Here is a 22,451-nt window from a genome sequence, read left to right on the forward strand (position 1 = left end):
GGAAGAGGCGCATGATGGCGCGGGCAAAAGGAGAAATGGCAGGAAAAGGTGAGGATAAGGGTGAACTCCCCAAAGTGTCAGAGGCAGATGTGGAGGTGTCCTGGCTGCTGGTCTGGACTGCAGCGCCAGCCCTGTCAACAGTGGGAGAGGCAGTGGCCGCCAGGCCAAACGACGATTATCCTGCGCTTGCTCTCACCCACTGAGCCCAGGGCTTGCCTTCCAAATGATGGCACCCGCAAGAGCTGGTGAGATTCCTCTCCGCAGATCTCCAAACCATCTTGGACTTGCAAATTGCACTAAATTTGTCATGTAACTGACATGTATATGATGAGTCTATCCATTGTCTGTTCATTTTGGTGAAAGTCAGCCTGTCAGCTGACAGACAGCTGTGCTTGTCAGTGATGATGCCACCGGCTGCTTGTATCCCCAGTTTTTGCTGCTTAGCTTGCCTCCACATCCACACTGCTTTTGCCCCTACACATCACCCCTATCCATGCCTGTGCCTCTAGCCATAAGTCTGCCACCCATGGAAACTCATGGTGCAGAAAGTGAGGGAGCTGACTCTGAGGAACCCTTGGGTTTTGTAGCTGGTACTCCATCAAAGGTCTCTGCTGCTCACTCACCCTTGCTGAACATACGGTATCTAGGGTTAGAGCGTGTGGTGACCTCACACAACAGTAGGTGCTTCAGGCAGATGTAGGCCTTGCTGGAGTGTATTGCGGCTAGCTCCAGGTACTGTAGACTTGGGAAAGTGGGTGTCCAAGTGCCGCACTTTCACCCTTAGCTCAGCTAATTTGGGGTATGTTTTTAAAAATCATTGCACCACTACATTGAACACGTGGGCCAGGCATGGAACGTGTTGGAGGCTGGCAAGCTCCAGAGCCCTCCAACAAGACAAAAAAGCCTGGCCCCAGGGGCAGCGGGGATAAACAAATTGCCATCTCATCCAGGATGGCATCCCTGACCTCAGAGGCAGTGTGCTGTCCGTCTCCCAAGCTGATGAGCTTCAGCCCAGCCTGCTGACGTCTCCCCACACCAGTGTTGCAGCGTTTTCAGCTCGTAGCTGGGGTCAATCTAACAGCGGAGGAGGAGGAGGGTGGTGTTTCAGCCCTCCTCCCAGGAATGTTTTGTGGGGAGACAAGTCAGGAAAATTATTGAAACGGGAGAGTTTTGCATCTTTGCCCTTGCTGCCTATGGACATCCCTTTGCCTCTAGCCACCATTTTCCCTGCTTTGCTTGCCTCCACATCCACACTGCTTTTGCCCCTAGACATCACCCCAGTCCATGCCTTAGCTTGTACCCCCAGTTTTTCCTGCTTAGCTTGCCTCCACATCCACACTGCTTTTGCCCCTAGACATCACCCCAGTCCATGCCTTAGCTTGTACCCCCAGTTTTTCCTGCTTAGCTTGCCTCCACATCCACACTGCTTTTGCCCCTAGACATCACCCCAGTCCATGCCTTAGCTTGTACCCCCAGTTTTTCCTGCTTAGCTTGCCTCCACATCCACACTGCTTTTGCCCCTAGACATCATCCCTATCCATGCCTCTGCCCCTAGCCATAACTCTGCCACCCCTGGAAACTCATGGTGCAGAAACTTTGGGAGCTGACTTTGAGGAACCCTTGGGTTTTGTAGATGGAACTCCATCAAAGGTCTGTGCAGCTCACACACCCTGCTCAAGATATGGTATTGTAGGGTTTCAGCGTGTGTGAATGACGGACAACAGCCTGTGTTTGGACAGATGTAGGCCTTGCTAGAGTGTTTTTAGGCTAGCAGCGACTCCTGTGCACTTGCAAAAGTGGGCGCACAAGCGCCGCATTTTCAACAGTAGCTTCGGTACATTTGGGTATGTTTTTAAAAAACTTTGCACCACTAGGTTAGACGTGGGCCAAACATGGAACGTGTTGGAGGCTGGCAAGCTCCAGAGCCGCTACCAGGTTACAGCCATTATCACAGGCGTAAAAATGCCAGGCCCCAGGTGTAGCAGGGAAAAAAAAATGCCATCTCAGCCAGGATGGCATCCCTGACCTCGGAGGCACTGTGCTGTCTGTCCCCCAAGCTGATGAGCTTCAGCACCGCCTGCTGACGTCTCCCCACACGAGTGTTTTAGCGTTTGCCGCTAGTAGCTGTGGTGGAGGTTGCAGCGTCGTAGGGTTTCAGTCTACTCCTGCCATGAATTTTGGCCTGGGAGAGGAGATAGGCCACCCCAGTTTGCACCCGGGGAACAGACTCCACCACATTCACCCTGCCTGTCATTAAAGATAAGCACTGCAGCATCCCTGACCACAGGCGCTTGTCCAAGTGTCGGTGGTCAAGTGGACCTTGCAGCAAAGCGCGGAACTAAGGGCCCACCTGATGTTGAGTGACACGTGCTGGTGCAAGGCGGGGACGCCACACCGGGAGAAGTTGAGACGGCTAGGGACGGCATAGTGAGGTGCCACAGTTGCCATCAGGTCCGGGAAGGCGGGAGTTTCAACAAGCCGGAACGCCAACCTCTCCTGGGCCAGCAGTTTAGCGATGTTGGCGTTCTAGGCTTGCGTGGGTGGGTGGTTAGCGGTGTATTTCTGCCGGCGCTCCAATGTCTGAGAGATGGTGGGTTGTTGTAAAGAAGCGCCTGATGGTGCCTTTGATGGTGCAGGAGAAGGAGATAAGACAGAAACAGGGGAGGATGAGGGAGAAGTCAACAAAGTGGCGGAGGCAGATGAAGTGATGTCCTGGCTCGTCCTCTGGAGTGCATCGCCAGCACTGTGAGCAGAGGCAGTGGCATGAACGGTGGGCGACGTTTGTCCTGCCGTTGCTGCCTGCCACTGATTCCATTGCTTGGATTCCAAATGACGGTGCATTGAAGTGGTGGACAGGTTGCTCTTCTCAGGGCCCCTACTCGATTTCGAGAGGCAAATTGTGTAGACGACACTATATCTGTCCTCGGCGCATTCCTTGAAAAAACTCTACACCTTCAAGAAACGTGCCCTCGATGGGGGAGTTTTTCTGGGCTGGGTACAAAAGGGAACATCTTCGGACATTCCGGGTCTGGCCTGGCTTCGGCAAAGCAGCTGACCTCTGCCTCTGGACATGTCTCTGCCTCTAGCTACCCTTTTTGGTGCTGCACCTGCCTCAACATCCACACTACTTTCCCAGCTTGACATCTGCCTTGTCCAGGTGGGGTCGGTGTCCTCGTCGTCCACCACCTCCTCTTCCAACTCCTGTCTCGCCTCCTCCTCCTGCACAATGCGCATGTCAACTGGCTGCCCTGACAGCAACTGCGTCTCATCGTCGTCAATGAGGGTGGGTTGCTGGTCATCCGCCACCAAATCGACCGGAGATGGAATGGAGGAGACTCTAGTGTTTGAGCATCTGGACACAGATACTCGTCTGTTAGGTCCGTGGAATCGCGAAATGGAGGGGCAGGTTGCGGTACAGTCAAAGGAAGGGAGAACAGCTCTGGGGAGCAGGGACAGTTGGGGTTATTGTTCTGGGAAGATTGGGAATTTTGGGTGGAAGGAGGACAAGACTGTTGGGTAAGAGGAGGTAGAGGCTGCCTGGCTGGTGGACAATGTGCTTTAAGCGTTATCCGACAGCCATTGCAAGACCTGTTCCTGGTTCTCGGGCCTACTAATCTTTGTACCATTCAGCCTAGTTAATGTGGAACTTTTGTGCAAAGCGCAGAACTTAGGGCCCGCCTGATGTTAAGGGACACACGCTGGTACAAGGCTCAACTCACCCTAAGTGCCAAAAACACTGCTGGTGCAAGGCTCTACTCATGCCAAGGGCCTCAATCTCTGCTGGTAGCTCAGCTTAAGGTCCTGTAACTTTGTTTGGAAGGGCTCATGTTAAGGGCTAGAAAAGTGAATTTTGGAAGGTCTTACCACATCACACACACACACACACACACACACACACACTCAAAATGACAGTTAAGGGTGAGGGCTTTTGGAATTCCCATTGCCTATTCCATTTGTGGTTGTCATGGGGAACGTGATTTAAAGGGGTGGTTGTTACTGTTTGTTGAGCTTAAATTGGGGTTTGTGTCCATCCATTTGGGGAGTAAAGAAGGTTTCCAGGTATTTTCCCACTTTGATAGAGGTTTTTTTGAGTGTGTAAAGTGTGTAGTTGTTAGGCTGTGATGTTGGGGTAATAGAGGGTCTTTGGTGTGTTAGATGCCCCCAGACATGCTTCCCCTGTTGTCCCAGTGTCATTCCAGAGGTGCTGGCATCATTTCCTGGGGTGTCATAGTGGACTTGGTGACCCTCCAGACACGGATTTGGGTTTCCCCCTTAACGAGTATATGTTCCCCATAGACTATAATGGGGTTCGAAACCCGTTCGAACACACGAACATTGAGCGGCTGTTCGAATCGAATTTCGAACCTCGAACATTTTAGTGTTCGCTCATCTCTATTTACTATTTATTTAGTGCACTCTAACGGGGTTTAATATTGTCCCCATGTGAATTGACAATATATTCCATGTTGCCCCCATGTAGACTGGCAATTTATCGAACCCTTTATTGCCTGTCCGTCTCTGTCACAAACCAGGGAGCTATGCATTGAATAACCTATTTGCAGAGGTGACCGAACGACCTCTACATAGACAGCTCATCGTAGTGCCGGGACTGGGCGGTGCGCATGCGCAAGCTGGCCAACCCGCGTCTGAGCGTTAGCACTTTCCGGACGCCGCAGCCAGAAGCTCCGAGCAACATGCGGGCAGCCTATGATTGTTTATGTTGTTTATTATTGTTACAGTATCATTGTGATTATTAGGGAATTACATCAACCCCTGTATCTAATGGAGCTGCACATATGAAATACGTGACCTACCTTAAGGATGAATGTTTAACAAGCATTTTTATTTTTATAACCATAACAATGAGTCATGCGCTCTTCTCATAATCTATTTCTGCATTTAATTGATATCACTTGGTAATGTATTATTATATAAAGCTTTTGACTGATTGTCTCCCTTTGTATGGCAATGAGGGTGGTATTATTATTATGTTGTATGTATATGTTTGGATATACGCATGCAGTGTTTTATTCCAATGACATTAATGTTTATAGCAGCACGCTGTATTGACATGTTTTTATATATAAGGCTTTGCAATTTGTTTTTTTAAGATTAATTTGCACTTGAGAAGGGGCTTACATAGCCGGCCATCTCCGTGTCCGGGTTCCATCATTGCAGTTTGCTCCGCGGTTTGTGGGTCCATTCAAGGTCCTGTTCCAGGTAAATCAGGTGACATTTAAATTGCAACTACCCAGTTCTTGGCGAATCAACAACTCATTCCATATCTCTCTCCTTAAACCTCTGGTCCTGATGTAATACTCTAGGCGTCTTCCTGAGGAGTCTTAGTCGCCCCAGGATGACTTTGAGGTCAGAAAGATAATTGATGGCAAGACTGTTCGGGATCGATTGTTTTACCTGATTGATTGGGCAAGTTATGGCTTAGAAGACCGCACTTGGGAACCCACAGATCAGGTTCACGCTCCGCGACTGGTGGTGGAGTTTGAGCGGAACCGGAGACGTATGGAGAGGGGGGTAGTGTTAGAACAGTGCGGCAGCTGCGGCCTAGGGGTCGGGTTGCAGCCTGTTCCTCTGTTGTAGTGTCTTGGCTGTCACCCTTAGTTCATTGTGGACCGAGGTCATTGGGAGATCAAATTGTTCAATCCAAGTGTGAAATCTAAGTGTGTAGATCAGAATTAGTGCAGAATGGGACCAGAAGGGAACACAAACCAACTGCTACAAACGTATCTATTGTCTAACAGAAATTCTTCTCACCATAATCACTGTTGTTCTTTCTATACTTGTAAAAACCATTTTTCCACCCCAAACCAGCCTTGACAGTAAAGAAATCTTTATCTCTCCCTCTCTCCTACCCCACCCCATCTGACCTTCTCTCTACAGCTACTCACGAACCTGCAAGCTTTCCGCCCCAGACACGCACAAACTTCCCCGCACCCTCTCATACATACACCTGCTGTCCCTCTCCCTGCTGCTCCTTACTTCTGGTGACATATCTCCTAATCCTGGGCCACCCCAGCAAACCCACAACCAGCATCAGGGAACCCCTTAAATCTTAAACTTATCTTATTCGCTCCGGCCCCTCCCTGTATCCTCTCCGGTGCACTTTGGAACACTCGTTCTACACGCAATAAACTTGACTACATCCACAACCTCTTCATTTCTAATGAACTTACATTTTTTGGTATCACAGAAACATGGCTGACACCCTCAGACTCCCCTGCTTCCCCTCCCCTGACACCCTCAGACTCTCCTGCTTCCTTCTCCTATGGAGGTCTGCACACTCCCCACCGCAACAATAAACCTGGTGGGTTCTTAGGCGTCCTTCCGTCTGACAGTTGCTCCTTCACCCTAATCCAACCGCTACCTGCCCTCAGCCCCCTCCTTTGAAGTGCGCTGTGTTCATATCTTCTCACCCTCCAGCCTCCATCTGGACGTCATATACTGACCGCCAGATCTACCGCTGCCTTCATTGACCATTTACCACCTGGCTCACACACTTCCTATCCACAGACACCCCCATCATGGACGATTTAATCCCCATTAAAACAGACCAATCCCCCACTTCCAGTCCCTTGTCCCTCACTGACTTCTTTGGTCTCTCCCAATGGTCCTCCTCTGCCACCCACATAAATGGGCACATGCTAGACCTTATATTCACCTGCCTCTTCTCTATACGCAGTCTCTCTCCGTCCACGCTCTCTGACTTGCCAACATTCTCTACCCTCTCCTCTGTAATAGACCCCCCAACCCCTAAACCAACACGACCCCGCAGGAACCTTAACTGCCTTGACATCCGCACACTCTCAACAGGGAGAGAGTAAGGTCCACGCTCAGAGGTCGTACATGAAGGGTCGGGGATCTGGTGGGTGCAGAGATGAGATCAGCGAAGCGTTGGCTGATCTCAGGGGCTCCCTACAAATCCTCCAGGACTTCTGGATAGTTGTCATCTCTGCACCCACCAGATCCCTGACCCTTCATGTACGACCTCTGAGCGCGGACCTTACTCTCTCCCTGTTGCTACATCTACCTCCCGGTTTTCCGGTGCATCTTGAAGGAGCCACTGCCACTCTCACCTGCACTACCTATTAGACAACCCAGACCTTGGGCGTTGTGTTTCATCACTATTCAATCAGGTGAGAGGCCTATTGGTCATTGTTATAAGTCAAGACCTGACCCATCCCGACAGTTTATTACTGCACTTAGTGCGCTCGGTGTCTCTCCCTTTTCTCTTACATATCCGCACACGCTCAGACTCCTAAAGGCTGCTGCTACCTCCATATTATATCACCTTGCCACTCTGTGGCCTTCTCATGCTGCTGCTATCTTAACACTATGTCACGTTGTCACTATGATGTCATCTCTTCTCTTTCAAGGGAGCTCTACTTGTATAATCATTTACTAGAACAGGTTCTGTAGACATCTGTGTGGAATCAGCAGACGGTGTCGAAGGAATGTGCTGTGTCACACTACAGGAGGATCTTGAGCCTCTGCAAGGTTGTTTATACCTGGCACTAACATCGCTGTGTAATGCTAAGTGCACACTTGAGTTATTTGGTCATTTTTGGCCCTGCAACTGGCCAAATAAGGGAAATGTGCAGCGGTTCTACGAGCGACACCTGTCATGTGCATGTCAAAACTTCGTCCATCTCTAGTAATGATTCTGGGATTACAAAAAAACAAATAGGAAGAACTTTGTCAAATATGATCAATATGGATACTTCGCAGATTTGTATGCTATACTTGTCTATGTGTTTTTGCTGAAAAGTTGCAACATTTTATGGAATTTGTATTGTGAATTCTCACAGAAAGTTTAAAATGGATAGAAATAAGAAAGAAGCCAAAAAATTGGACTTAAACATTAAACATTTTTTAGTTAAACTTTGTATAAATCAATAGTATAGTGTACATACATGAGAAATAACACTGACCGTGATATGACTTGTATTCCTCAGTGGTAGCACTATTCCACTATGCAGGTTCTATCTGTAGTTTGCATTTCTCTCTGAGCTGATGGCTGGAGATGAGTTGCCATACTGTGCACACAGTGGGTAGAGGAGAATCTGCATTGTATTGGTCTGTTTATGACTCCGAAATAGCTCCTGGACCATGCAGGACATATATGGAGAAGTACTGACATGTACTGACGTGAGTAACGCCCCATTTATACAAGCCAGTCTTGACAAGGGATTGATATAAACCAACAATTGTTTGAATTAGTCTGTATACAGAGGTTGATGCAAAAGTGAATGGGGGGGAGAAATGAACACTACTGCAATTGGTCACACCTGCACCTGGGTTTCTGTTGTTTGGGTCCACTTGGGAACCCAAGAAAAGGAAACCCAATCAGCTTACAAAGAAGTTACCCACGGAAACCCGTGGTACCCATAGACTATAATGGGGTTTGCCAAGTTTCCTTCAAGTTTCAACCTGAAAAATGTGGAGAGAAAAGTCCCACTTTCAAGACTTTTTTCTAGGCATGTCTCAAGCGGATTCAGGAATGAAATCCCCAAATGGAAACCAAGCTCTAGTGTGAATCCAGCCTTATTCTGTTGCATTGTTTTTCGGTTACACAGTAATGTTTAGACAGAGTGCTGATGATAATGTTACATAAAAGAAGTGTTTGCTCACTGTTTGGCTGCACAATTGGACAGGGCAGGGATATCAAAGTTTCCTAATTCTCAGAAGAAGAATTTTACTAGTAGAAGACACGCAATGGCTGGAGTTAGGACAACGCTGTGGACACTGAGGCCACCATTGGTGCAGATATAGTTAATTCTAGTTGTTGAATCTAGACCGGAGTAAGACTGGCTGCCAATGTCACAGAAGGACTTTGTTGCACACCCTCGAATGGCTCTTGAATATGGGTTTGATCCTGCAAAGATACACATAAGGACTTTTATGTAACACAATACTAGACATAAGAGAGATGAAGATATTTGGTGTGACCTTTGCCCACCCACACAGATATCGCCCTGATCTCAACATCCTCCAAATGTATCTCAAACTGCAGTGATAAGTGTGTGAAATGAATCTTAAAAAAATCTATTAATGGTACCTGTTACTTTTGTTGTCTGGAGAAGACACTTATTCTCCTCCCCTGTGCATTGTATAGTATCTGACGTGTAGCACCAGGTAGAGTCAGCAGATATACAGGATCGGCAGACCAGTCCATTGGGGTTAGAGCTTATTGGTGGTACTAGAACAGGACAGGAGAAAGAGGAAAGTAAAAAGAGGACTTGCTTTGTAACACGTACACCATAACGTTTGCCCTTGTGTGAAAACATGAAGAACCTTCATCATCCAACCAAAAAGAAAAACTGCTGAACCTAAATATCAAAATCCATTTTTGGACCAAAAGCCTGAAAAGCTGCAAAATGATGGAATAGATACTATCTACATCTATCTACAGCATCTATTAATTTTTTAGACTATTGTTCTTATCCTACCACAGATCAGAGCATCAAACATTAGGCTAAGGCCCCACGTAGCAGAAACATAGCTTTTCTTGTTGCAGATTTTGTCGCATTTTTTTAGCCAGGAGTGGATCGAGCAGAAGGTAGAGGTATAAGAACTTCATATACATTTCCTATTCATTTTGCATCCATTCTTGGCTTTGGCTCAAAAAATTGCAACAAATTCAGGTTATCCAGGGAGTAATAAAGCTTACCGGTGCATTCCCTGTGCTAGTTAAGCCTTATTACTAATGTACACACTGGTACCCCAGAGCCCCATTTATTACTTTTTTTGAGGACTGGAATGGGGGAGACTGGAACTCTGGTTCTCCATTGGGCTGAGCACAAGGTTGAAGTATAAGAGCTTCAATATATTTCCCTTTCCTTTTGAAGCAACTGCTGTGTTTGGCTCCAAAAAACACAGCAAAACCTACAACAGAAAAATCAGCTTTTCCGTAACATGGGACCTCAGCCTAAAATTGGAAATGTGAACTTAGCCTTGGCCAGTGTTTGGTTGCCGCCATGATGTGTCAAGACGAAGGATGTTTGCTGGAGTGGCATATACTGATAGATTGAGAACCAGGCAACCAATGGCATGGAAGCCACAACTATCTTGAAAGGTGAGTACAATATTAGTATACAAAGCTGTAGTACTCCCCTCTACGGAAGACAGCAATGACTATGATGTATACAGTTTTGACATCCTAGAATCAATAACTGATAAATGTTCATATGAGAAAAAAAGCAAAAACGAATGACTTACATACAGGAAGAGTAGGTTTACAGTTGTCAGTACTGCAACATGTAGTGGCCGCCCTGGTAATTCCTTCCTGCATGCTGATGCTGCCGGTGAAGTTACACTCCGATGGTAATGCACATGCCCTCTCATAACTGGATCTCTTTCTACCTGCAAGTAAACAAAGCAAACATATATATATATATATATATATATATATATATATATAGTGCGAAGGTAACAGGCAGGGTGCTGGAGTCTCGCTATATCTCCCCAGGAGTAGGCTTCAGATCTAGGTTTGGCTCATTGGCTCATTACTGGGCCAGAAAAAGGTTGCAGATCCATCTCTCCAGTGCAGTTCAATGAGGTGAAAGGAGGTGTATGGTTCTGTCCTGTAACCCTGAGTTCGGTGAGACAATATTGCATCCGTTTTCTTTGTGTGGCTAGTAATAAGCCACACGTATACTTAGATGATCATTTCCATTTAGTCAGTCGCTCGGACGAGCAGGATTTTGTTTATTTTCCTGTTTTTCAAAATAAACCTGTTTGCTACATACCTTGTGTCCCTCTCTTAACTTGTTAGGTTCACACCACTGCTTCTACTGATATATACAGTCCTATGAAAAAGTTTGGGCACCCCTATTAATCTTAATCATTTTTAGTTCTAAATATTTTGGTATTTGCAACAGCCATTTCAGTTTGATATATCTAATAACTGATGGACACAGTAATATTTCAGGATTGAAATGAGGTTTATTGTACTAACAGAAAATGTGCAATATGCATTAAACCAAAATTTGACCGGTGCAAAAGTATGGGCACCTCAACAGAAAAGTGACATTAATATTTAGTAGATCCTCCTTTTGCAAAGATAACAGCCTCTAGTTGCTTCCTGTAGCTTTTAATCAGTTCCTGGATCCTGGATAAAGGTATTTTGGACAAACAATTCAAGTTCAGTTAAGTTAGATGGTCGCCGAGCATGGACAGCCCGCTTCAAATCATCCCACAGATGTTCAATGATATTCAGGTCTGGGGACTGGGATGGCCATTCCAGAACATTGTAATTGTTCCTCTGCATGAATGCCTGAGAATTTGGAGCGGTGTTTTGGATCATGGTCTTGCTGAAATATCCATCCCCGGCGTAACTTCAACTTCGTCACTGATTCTTGAACATTATTCTCAAGAATCTGCTGATACTGAGTGGAATCCATGCGACCCTCAACTTTAACAAGATTCCCGGTGCCGGCATTGGCCACACAGCCCCAAAGCATGATGGAACCTCCACCAAATTTTACAGTGGGTAGCATGTGTTTTTCTTGGAATGCTGTTTCTTTTTGGACGCCATGCATAACGCCTTTTTTTATAACCAAACAACTCAATTTTTGTTTCCAAAATGAAGTTGGCTTCTCCAAATGTGCTTTTTCATACCTCAGGCAACTCTATTTGTGGCGTACGTGCAGAAACGGCTTCTTTCTCATCACTCTCCCATACAGCTTCTCCTTGTGCAAAGTGCGCTGTATTGCTGACCGATGCACAGTGACACCATCTGCAGCAAGATGATGCTGCAGCTCTTTGGAGGTGGTCTGTGGATTGTCCTTGACTGTTCTCACCATTCTTCTTCTCTGCCTTTCTGATATTTTTCTTGGCCTGCCACTTCTGGGCTTAACAAGAACTGTCCCTGTGGTCTTCCATTTCCTTACTATGTTCCTCACAGTGGAAACTGACAGGTTAAATCTCTGAGACCACGTTTTGTATCCTTCCCCTGAACAACTATGTTGAACAATCTTTGTTTTCAGATCATTTGAGAGCGGGCTGTCCATGCTCGGTGACCATCAAACTTAACTGAACTTGAATTGTTTTGTAGAAAGAAATGGTCCAAAATACCTTCATCCAGGATCCAGGAACTGATTAAAAGCTACAGGAAGCGACTAGAGGCTGTTATCTCTGCAAAAGGAGGATCTACTAAATATTAATGTCACTTTTCTGTTGAGGTGCCCATACTTTTGCACCGGTCAAATTTTGGTTTAATGCATATTGCACATTTTCTGTTAGTACAATAAACCTCATTTCAATCCTGAAATATTACTGTGTCCATCAGTTATTAGATATATCAAACTGAAATGGCTGTTGCAAACACCAAAATATTTAGAACTAAAAATGATTAAGATTAATAGGGGTGCCCAAACTTTTTCATAGGACTGTATATATATATATATATATATATATATATATATATATATATATATATAGTTTTTGTGGGTTTTTTTTTGGGGGGGGGGGTCTAAGTGATATCTAAAAAATCAACTTCAATCTTTGGACAATCTCTCTCCTATGCAGCAGAGGGCGCTAAACTCCAGAGTTTATCACAGATATTCCAGCTTCTCTGACAATGCAATGGCCTGAGGAATATCCCATGAGGACCATAAAGTCATGTTGACAATTTTACGAATGTTGGTGAGAGCATATTTTAGTATTACTATTGTATTATCCATGCTACTGTAACACAATGAATTTCCTCGTGGTGGGACCATTAAAGGATTATCTTATCTTATCTTATTTTATCAAGGTAATCGTCCTCTTGATTCCCCTCCATTTCTGGCTGAGGGATCAAAGAAACAGTGGCATATTGTGGGATATATTGTGGTTATATTGAAAAAAAGCAATGATATTGTCGAAAAAATAGCCCAAAAAACCCCAAATGCTAGTATGAACCGAGCATCACACAGATCCTTCACTATCTCCGCCATCACTGTAATACCTCGAGTTCCAACTCACAGCCCCTTGTATACTGTATATTCTGGATAATTATTCTAATTTATATATTGCCAAAATGCCTATCTACTTTATGGGGTTATTGTATAAAATCCCTGATATTGTACGGTGACACTAATAATGATGGGAGCAAAAAATTCCTTACTCCTGCGAAAGTGGTATAAAAATTCTCTTGTCTCCACGCCACTTTGTAAGTTTCTGGACTTTGGTTGGTTTCTGTAGCAGTGCATTTATTATTAGTACATATATCTGTTTGGTGACAAATCAGCACAAGTCCGTCTCTCCTTGCAGCGAGCTCTGGTGAAGGCATCTGGAGGTGTCTTGGCTTTCAGAGATGTGGTAGTGCCATCAGTACAGACAGCTATTGGCCAAATTCTTGCTATTGCCTTTATTGTGGCCTTGCATCTAACCATAACAAAATCCTTGTATTACCCATAAGAAAACAGTTCTTGAGCTGTGCTGTTATGTTCCTTAGTTATTCCTCCTGGAAATGCATAAATAAGGCCCAGCCTTGGATAATTTTTGATTAACCTGTACTTATTTGACAACTTCTATCATCCCCCTTGTCAAGAGGATGGGTCACTAGAGAGTCTGATATTAACTATCTGACTGTGTAGTGGTGCAGTCCTGTGGCAAGGAATATCACCCAGCTGTCACTGTATTCATATACTTCCAGATGCCGTAAAAGAGGAATGACACACCCCAGAGTATTAAGAATAGATCTCTGTCCCCTGCTGTCACCACTTACCTTACTACAATATTTAACCTCTCTCTCTCTCGGAATCTTCCCATCCTCTTTCAAAAATGCTGTCATAACTCGCTATTAAAAAAAATCCTTTTGGGGCGTGGCTAGGCATGCACGCAAGCGGACGCCTGTGATCCGAGCTCCGCTTCAGGCTCCGACACTTCGCGGTGTAACTTGGGCAAAACTCGCTCCCAGAGGCATCGGGAGACTCCACTTACCTCCGTGCATACGGAGAGCTCCATCCCGGACTTCTTAGCCCCCCGCGGCGAGCGGCGCGGGACCCTGGACTCTGCGGCCTGTAGTGCTGGCGGGCCGCCATCTTCTTCCTCCTCTTCCCTCCCTGCGCGCCAAGGCCTGGAACATGGCGGCGGCTCCCTCCTTGCTCCGGACCCACGGCTGTCGGCTCCTGCACGCCCGGATCCCTCGGCTGTCACGTCGGGACTCCTTCAGGTACAGCAGCATCATACCTCTTCATCTAAGGGGAGTGCAGCCCTGGACGTGGCCATTTCCCCAACTGTCTCCCAGCAGGGAGCTGCATCCCTAGCAATGTCTCCATTACCCGCTCAGGGTGAGGTGGCTGCAGGCACCCCTGGGTCTCTCCTGCATACCCCCCCTCAATTGAGGCAGGTTACCCCCCCACATGCTGGCCCTCTGGACACTGCGGACTGGGGTGCTAGCCCCCCACACAAAAAATCCTTCCTCCACACCCCACATCCTGCTCAACAGAGCCCTCAGTCACCCTCTGAGGATGCTTCCTCTGATGAAGATTTTTGGCCTCCTGAAACATGTAAGAGGCCCTCCCGCCCTGCTCCTACCACTGCGGCCTTGCGGGCGGATGCCCCCTCTTTTGTCTCACATCTCCCCCCCCGTGATGAAGCCGCTCTTACTTTACAGAAACACCCTGAGCTGCAGGCTCTGCTAGCCCTAAGTAGGAGGGACATGGACAGTCTTGCTTCTGACCTTAAGCGCGCTTGGCGCCATGATCTGCGTGTTGTGAAATCTGACATTTCGGACCTGCAGCAGCGGGTACAGGCCCTAGAGGACTTTAAATCTACAGCTGCCTCCTCTATTGATAGTCTGCAACAGGACTCTGATGCTCATTCTTCCCAATTGCGCAACTTAATCTCTCATATGGATGACATTGAAAATCGTAATCGCCGCAATAATATATGTATACGTGGCCTCCCTGAGTCTGTTCAGCCTGCTGACCTGGCCGCTACGCTCACTGGATTATTTAATTCTCTTCTTGGGCGCCCGCTTGACTCTCACATTGAAATGGACCGTGCTCATCGGGCGCTACGCCCTCGCAGCTCTGATGACTCTAAACCCCGAGATGTGATATGCAGGATCCACTTCTATGCTGTCAAGGAGGAGATTATGCAGAAGGTCCGCAACAGCCGCACTGTGCCCTTTGAAGGCCACGATTTGTCTATTTTCCCGGATCTTTCTAGATTTACCCTTCGTCAACGCTCTGCCTTGAAGCCTCTTCTATCCATCCTACAGGAACGTAAGATACTGTACCGCTGGGGCTTCCCGTTTGCTCTCCAGGTTCGCCATCGGGACCGTATCCTTTCTCTGGCTCACCCGGCTGATGTGTCGACCTTCCTTCGTGTCCTGCATCTTCCGCCTCTACAGTTGCCGGACTGGTCTTCACTTTTGGCTGATCCTAATCACTCTGGTCCTCCTCGCTTGCAATGGGATGCGGCTGATCATCGCCCATTGGATCCACCCCGCTCCCAGACCTCTCAGCGCGGACGACGGTCCACTTCAACTCGATTGTTGCCTCCGTGACCTATGCTTGCGGTCTTCCTCCTCTCTGACAGGATGCTTTTGCATTTTTGTTCCCTAGTTGTTCTGCAGTTATGTTGCGATTCTGATGTGACTGTTTTTGCCCATGTTCTTGTTTTTTCAGGTCTCTAGTAATGTTATTGCACCGTGTTTATTGTCGTATAAGCTCTGTTGCAAATTTCATGTGTCGGAGCCGGAGTACTTCTGCTCTGGATTGTTCTGTTTTTTTTCCTTTTCTTTTCTGATTCTTGTCTTTCCTTCGTCTATATCTCTCTTCTCCATTTGCTTGCTTTCTTTCTACCATTCCTTGGCTTGCGTCTTGTCCTCTTCGTCCCCACATAGTTTGGTCCCTGCAGAGTGGGGCCTGTTGGAGACCTGTGCTCCGGCCCATTTAGTTCCCTTTGAGGGCAACCCCAAAGCCCTCTTCCTTTTCTTTTTGTTCATCTCCCTCCCCTCTTGTTTTATTTGTTGTTCTTCTTGAACTTTTCTAGTTGCTTTACTCTGTTGGTCTGTCTCTCGTTCTTCCCCCCCATCTTCCCCTTAGGATGGCGGACATCTCTGTGTCGTCCTTTAATGTTAAAGGTCTTAATGTTCCGGAGAAACGCTCGCAAATTCTGTATGATGCCCATAAGCGCAAAGTGCAGATTCTGTGCCTCCAGGAGACACATTTTTTATCTGAACGTGTTCCGGTGATCAAGAATCGGTACTTTCCGCTTTGGTTCCACAGTAGTAGCCAACAAGGTAAGGTCAAGGGTGTAGCTGTCTTCTTTCATAAGAATTTACCGATCAAAGTCTTAGATTCTTTGTCTGATGTAAATGCCAGGTACTTATTTTTGATCTGTGAAATTTCTGGGGTGATGTACACTATTGCTAATATATATGCCCCTAATACTGATCAGGTCCCTTTTCTCTTGTCTACGCTAGCAGCCCTCCAAGACTTCGCTAAGGGTCATTTGATTGTGTGTGGGGACTTTAATCTTGCCCTCAACCCCTTATTGGATACTTCCTCGGGCAGGTCCCAGCTTTCGTACGGAGCCATTAATAGGGTTAGAAGATTTTTGAATTCTATGCTTTTGTGTGACGTCTGGCGCATCTTCCATCCTCTGGACAGGGACTATTCCTTTTTCTCTCCCCCGCATAACTCGTATAGTAGGATTGATTATGTTTTCCTCTCTCATGATCTCCTCTCGTTGGTGACTGCTTCCGCAATCTACTTGACTTTCCTCTCTGACCATGCTCCTGTTTCTTGCTCTTTTCGCCCCCCGTCCTTGTGCCCTCGTTCTAATACCTGGAGACTGAACGAATCTCTGCTTCTTGATGTTCAATGCTTAGCTGATCTGAAACTCTCCACCTCTCACTGTCTTCAGGGTCATGCGCACAATATCACCTCTCCCCCCATCCAATGGGAGGCCCTGAAGTGTGTGCTTCGTGGGGTCCTGATGAAACACGGGGCTCGCCTGAAGAGGGAGGCAGGTCTTAGACTTCGCTCGCTCTTGTCTGATTTGGCATCCTTGGAGACCCAGCACAAGCGATCTCTTCAGCAGTCGACGTTGGCCGCTCTAACGACCACGCGTCAGGAAATAAAAGCTTTGCTCGAGCACAGGCAGCAGAGATTGCGTCAATTGGGACAGCGTTCTTTTTATGAGTGGGGAAACAAGGCGGGGCGCCTTCTTACGAGAGCTGTACGTGATAGCCTCCCACGTTTTGGTCGTTAAGAAACTGTCGGGCGCCATCACGCATATTACATCTGACATTGCCTCTGCTTTCTCGGACTATTATAGCTCCCTCTATCATCTCCCTCCTCCCGGCTCTTCTCCCTCTTCTTCGCCTTCCACTCCTACTTTAGCGCAATATGTGGCGGCAACTGCTTTGCCGTCCCTGTCACGTGATGACGCGGCTCTGCTTGAGGCCCCGTTTACGGCGCAGGAATTGGAGGCGGGTATCTCGGCTCTCCCGGGAGGTAAGAGCCCCGGCCCTGACGGCTACACGGCTCGGTTTTATAAGGTTCTTACAGCTGAGCTGCTCCTGCCCCTTTTGTGCGCTTTCAACTCAGTCTCTTCTGATACGCCCTTCCCCTCCTCCTTTCTCCAAGCGCACATTACCGTTTTACCTAAGGAGGGTAAGGATCATACCCTCTGTTCCAGCTATAGACCCATCTCCCTTCTTAATACCGATGCAAAATTATATGCCAAACTGATAGCCAACCGACTCAGCCCGCACATGGGGGATCTTATTCACCCAGATCAGGTAGGTTTTGTCCCCTGTAGGGAGGCTCGTGATAATACCTTGAAGGCCTTCTCCGCCATCTGTCATGCTCAGCGTTCAAGTACGCCTATGTTACTTTTATCCCTGGATGCGGAGAAGGCCTTCGACAGGGTGGACTGGAGATTCTTAGAGGCCACGCTTCTTCAACTAGGACTTGGCCCATCTATGCTCACCCGCATTCGAGCTCTTTATAATTTCCCTGTGGCTCGGGTTAGAGTTAATGGCTCTCTCTCCTCTCCTTTTGTTATCCATAATGGGACGCGTCAGGGCTGCCCCCTGTCCCCCTTATTATATGCCCTGGTCATGGAACATCTTTTGGTGGCGCTTAGGAAGAACCCTGACATTAATGGCCTGAGGGCAGGAGGCTTACACTTAAAGGTTTCTGCATTCGCTGATGATGTCCTCCTCTTTGTCACACAGCCCCTTACGTCTCTTCCTTCTATTCTCAAAGAGCTTGAACTTTACAGTTCTTATAGCAATTATAAAATAAATCTCTCTAAAAGCTCTGCGCTTAATGTTTCCTTGCCTGCGGCGGATCTCAGCTCTCTGCGCGCCTCTTTCCCCTTCCAATGGTCTCACAAGTCGATACGATATTTGGGAGTTCAGCTCCCTAGTTTCCTTCCAGACACCTACTCACTAAACTTTCTTCCCCTTCTACGCATGCTGCGAACTGATCTTGATCGTTGGGACGCTAAGGGCCTTTCCTGGTTGGGGCGCATCAACATACTGAAAATGAACGTTCTCCCCCGTCTATTGTATCTCTTTCAAACGGTCCCCTGTATACTTCCGGCGTCCTTTTTCGCGACGGTCAAACAGGCTTTTTGTAAGTTTATCTGGTCTTCTAAACCCCCTCGCATTGCTCGGAGTACTTTATCCCGGTCTAAGAAGAAGGGAGGCCTGGCAGTGCCTGACTGCTCGAAGTATTACCTCGCAGCGGTCGCCTCGCGTATTCTTGATTGGCATCACTCATCTTGCTCTAAGCTCTGGGTTGCCTTGGAGGAGTCTCTGAGCCCTATACCGCTCACGGCGCTCCCTTGGCTCCATAAGAAATATTGGACAGATTGCAAACCATATCTGCTTCCGTTTGTTGCGAGTCAAACTATGGGGGTGTGTCGAATTTATAGTGGTATGCGGTTGCTTTTCTGGAATGATGGCCCTCTGACTCCGATCTCGGGCAACCCCGATTTTCCAGCTGCGTTTAGTTCTTCTTTTTTGGGTCGCCCCCCTACCCACCCTCTCCTTCGGCTCACGCATGTTACTTCTGCCTCCGCTCTCCTCCCCCGCTCAGACTTGTTGGCTTTAGCCTCCAGACCGGATTCAATGGCTGCCCATTGGCACTGCTCCCAACTGTCCCATTTTTACTTCTTCTTGAAGCGTTCACAAGATGTTCATAGGCCACTTCTGCCCTTGGAGCGCCTCTGTCTCTCTGCTTCTCGGCCGGAACACACGGTCTCTCTGCTATACAACTCCCTGTTGGAGAGTCCGGAGGATGGCTTACCACCCTTTGTCAGGGGGTGGGAGAGGGAGCTGGGGGTGGCATTCTCGCCGGGTGTGTGGTCATCGACCATCGAGATGTGTCATAAATTCTCTATCTCCTGTAAGGCTCAGGAGACCAACTATAAGATCCTCTCTAGGTGGTACAGGGTTCCGACTCTGCTCCACACCATCTTTCCGACCACCTCAGATAGGTGTTGGAGATGTCTCAACGACCGTGGCACGATGGCTCACATCTGGTGGGGGTGTCCCCTTCTTCGCCCTTATTGGGATGGCGTGCGAGGGGTTATTCGTCAAGTGACGGGTGTTGTTTTGGACGATGATCCTGCCCCTCTTCTTCTTTCCCTTTTCCCTCGAAAATTTCGAAAACCCATTCGCAAGTTATTGGGGTTTATGTTGGTAGCTGCTCGTTCAGTCATCCCGAGGCTGTGGAAGTCATCCCGAGGCTGTGGAAGTCCCAGTCCCCCCCCACACTCCTTTCCTGGCTAAAGGAGTTCCTCCATATCCGTACCATGGAGGATATGCTGGCGATGCTTCGCCCTGATGACCGTCTTCACCGCCAGACTTGGCTACTGTGGAACATGTTCTATTACTCCTCAGATTTTCATTCCCTTTTTCCCTCCTCACCCTTGTGAGCCTACCTACTTTATACATTTTTTTCCTGCTATCTGCTTTTCTGGTTCTCGTATAGTTTTACCTAGTGCTCTAATATTGAAGATTACTGCTTTTTCTGTTTTGCTATTACAATTTGTTATGGCTTTTGTTATCCTCACTTCTTCAGTTACCTGATTAACTGTATTGCATTGTTCATTGTAACTCTGCTGCGTCAGAGTCCGCCTCCCCCTCTCCCTGTTCCTTTTCCCTGTTCCCCTATATACTTTTTCCATTTTTCCTTCCCATTGTTTCCCCGACTTTTCCCTCCCTTTCCTCCCTCCCCTTCCCTTTTGTTTAACCCTTGGAAAAATCTTTAATAAAAATTTAATGTTGAAAAAAAAAAAAAATCCTACCTGGACCCGTCCTGTGCTGCTAACCCGTCTGTAACCTCCGCTTCATCTCTAAAATCTTGGTCTATTCTCATTTAATCCACTATCTCTCTGCTAACTCTCTGCTTGACGCCTTACAATCTGGTTTCCGCGCTCTGCACTCTACAGTCTCCAATGATCTCCTAATTGCTAAATCCAATGGTGCCTTCTCTCTTCTTATTCTTCTGGACCTCTCTGCAGCTTTTGACACTGTTGACCATCATCTCCTCCTCACTATGCTCCGCTCAGTCGGCCTCAATGACACTGCACTCTCCTGGTTCTCCTCTTATCTCTCAGACCGCACTTTCAGTGTATCATTTGCGGGCTCTGTTTCCTCCCCTCTTTCCCTTGCTGTTGGGGTTCCTCAGGGCTCGGTCCTCGGCCCCCTGCTCTTTTCTCTCTACACAGCCCCCATTGCACAAACCATTGCCAGATTTGGCTTCAGGTACCATCTTTATGCTGATGACACCCAATTATACACATCTTCCCGTGACATCACCCCTGCACTCATACAGAACACCAGCAACTGTCTCTCTGCTGTCTCTAATATCATGTCCTCACTCTATCTGAAACTAAATCTCACCAAGACTGAACTACTACTGTTTCCACCATCTAATAGATCTGTCCCTGATATATACATTGCAGTCTCAGGCCTTACTATAACTCCTAGGCAGTATGCCCGCTGCCTCGGGGTCATGTTTGATGCAGACCTTTCCTTCATCCCTCATGTTGAATCACTCAAACGTTCATGTCACCTCCACCTCAAAAACATCTCCAGAATACGCCCTTTCCTTACCAGATACACTAAAGACACTTATTGTCTCTCTGATTCATTCTCGCCTTGACTACTGTAACTCCTTACTATTCGGTCTTCCCCTCACTAAACTCTCCCCTCTACAATCTATTCTGAATGCAGCGGCCAGGCTCATCTATCAGGCTAGACGCTACAGCGATGCCTCTGGTCTGTGCCAGTCACTACATTGGCTGCCTATTCATTATAGAATAAAATATAAAGTTATCCCCCTCCCCCACAAGGCTCTCCATAATGCCGCACCTCCATACATTTCCTCCCTCATCTTTGTCTACCGCCCAACCCGTGTTCTCCGCTCACTCAATGACCTAACACTTACATCCTCTATTATCAGAACCTCCCACGCTCGTATACAAGACTTCTCCCGAGCTGCACCACTTCTCTGGAATGCTCTACCCCGGACAATCAGATTAACTCCCAATTTCTACAGCTTCAAGCGCAAACTAAAGACACATATTATCAGACAGGCCTATCACAATGTCTAATGTAAACTCTTCCATACCTAACTTTATATGTCCAGGCAAAATCTGCACATTAAAGGACATGACTGATGACGGCTCATACAGTTTTATGTTTGTGTAATGACAAAATTGTCAGTTTTTGAGGAAGTATGGAAGTATTGGAATAAGACAAAAAAACTGATACTCACCTCTCTTGGGCATCGAGTCTTCTTTTCATACAATCACGGACTCTTGTGGTCTCTTCCGCCATCTTCTTCGATATCAAGCATCCCAGGAAGACTTGAGGATATTTTTTTAATTTTTTTTCACCTCGTCTGGGTGTCTCTTTATTATAATCTGGTGTTAGAAGAGACCCAAGAGTATAATAAGAGTATTCCCCATTCTGATCAAACAAGTTTGGCCCAATCTGAAACTTACAGGAAAACCTTGTGAATATTCGCAAAACATATCTCGCTAGGTTCTCTATCACTAGTCTTTACAGGTTCAGCCTCTTCTTTACTTCATTATATCTATATATTTATTTGATTATGAAGGATATGAAGTATTTTCATAAAAATTGAAACACCTTCAAAACACTGTAAAATATATATATATATATATATATATATATATATATATATATATATATATACAGTCCTATGAAAAAGTTTGGGCACCCCTATTAATCTTAATCATTTTTAGTTCTAAATATTTTGGTGTTTATAACAGCCATTTCAGTTTGATATATCTAATAACTGATGGACACAGTAATATTTCAGGATTGAAATGAGGTTTATTGTACTAACAGAAAATGTGCAATATGCATTAAACCAAAATTTGACCGGTGCAAAAGTATGGGCACCTCAACAGAAAAGTGACATTAATATTTAGTAGATCCTCCTTTTGCA

This window comes from Leptodactylus fuscus, chromosome 6, assembly GCF_031893055.1.
Source record: "Leptodactylus fuscus isolate aLepFus1 chromosome 6, aLepFus1.hap2, whole genome shotgun sequence".
Taxonomy (NCBI): Eukaryota; Metazoa; Chordata; class Amphibia; order Anura; family Leptodactylidae; genus Leptodactylus; species Leptodactylus fuscus.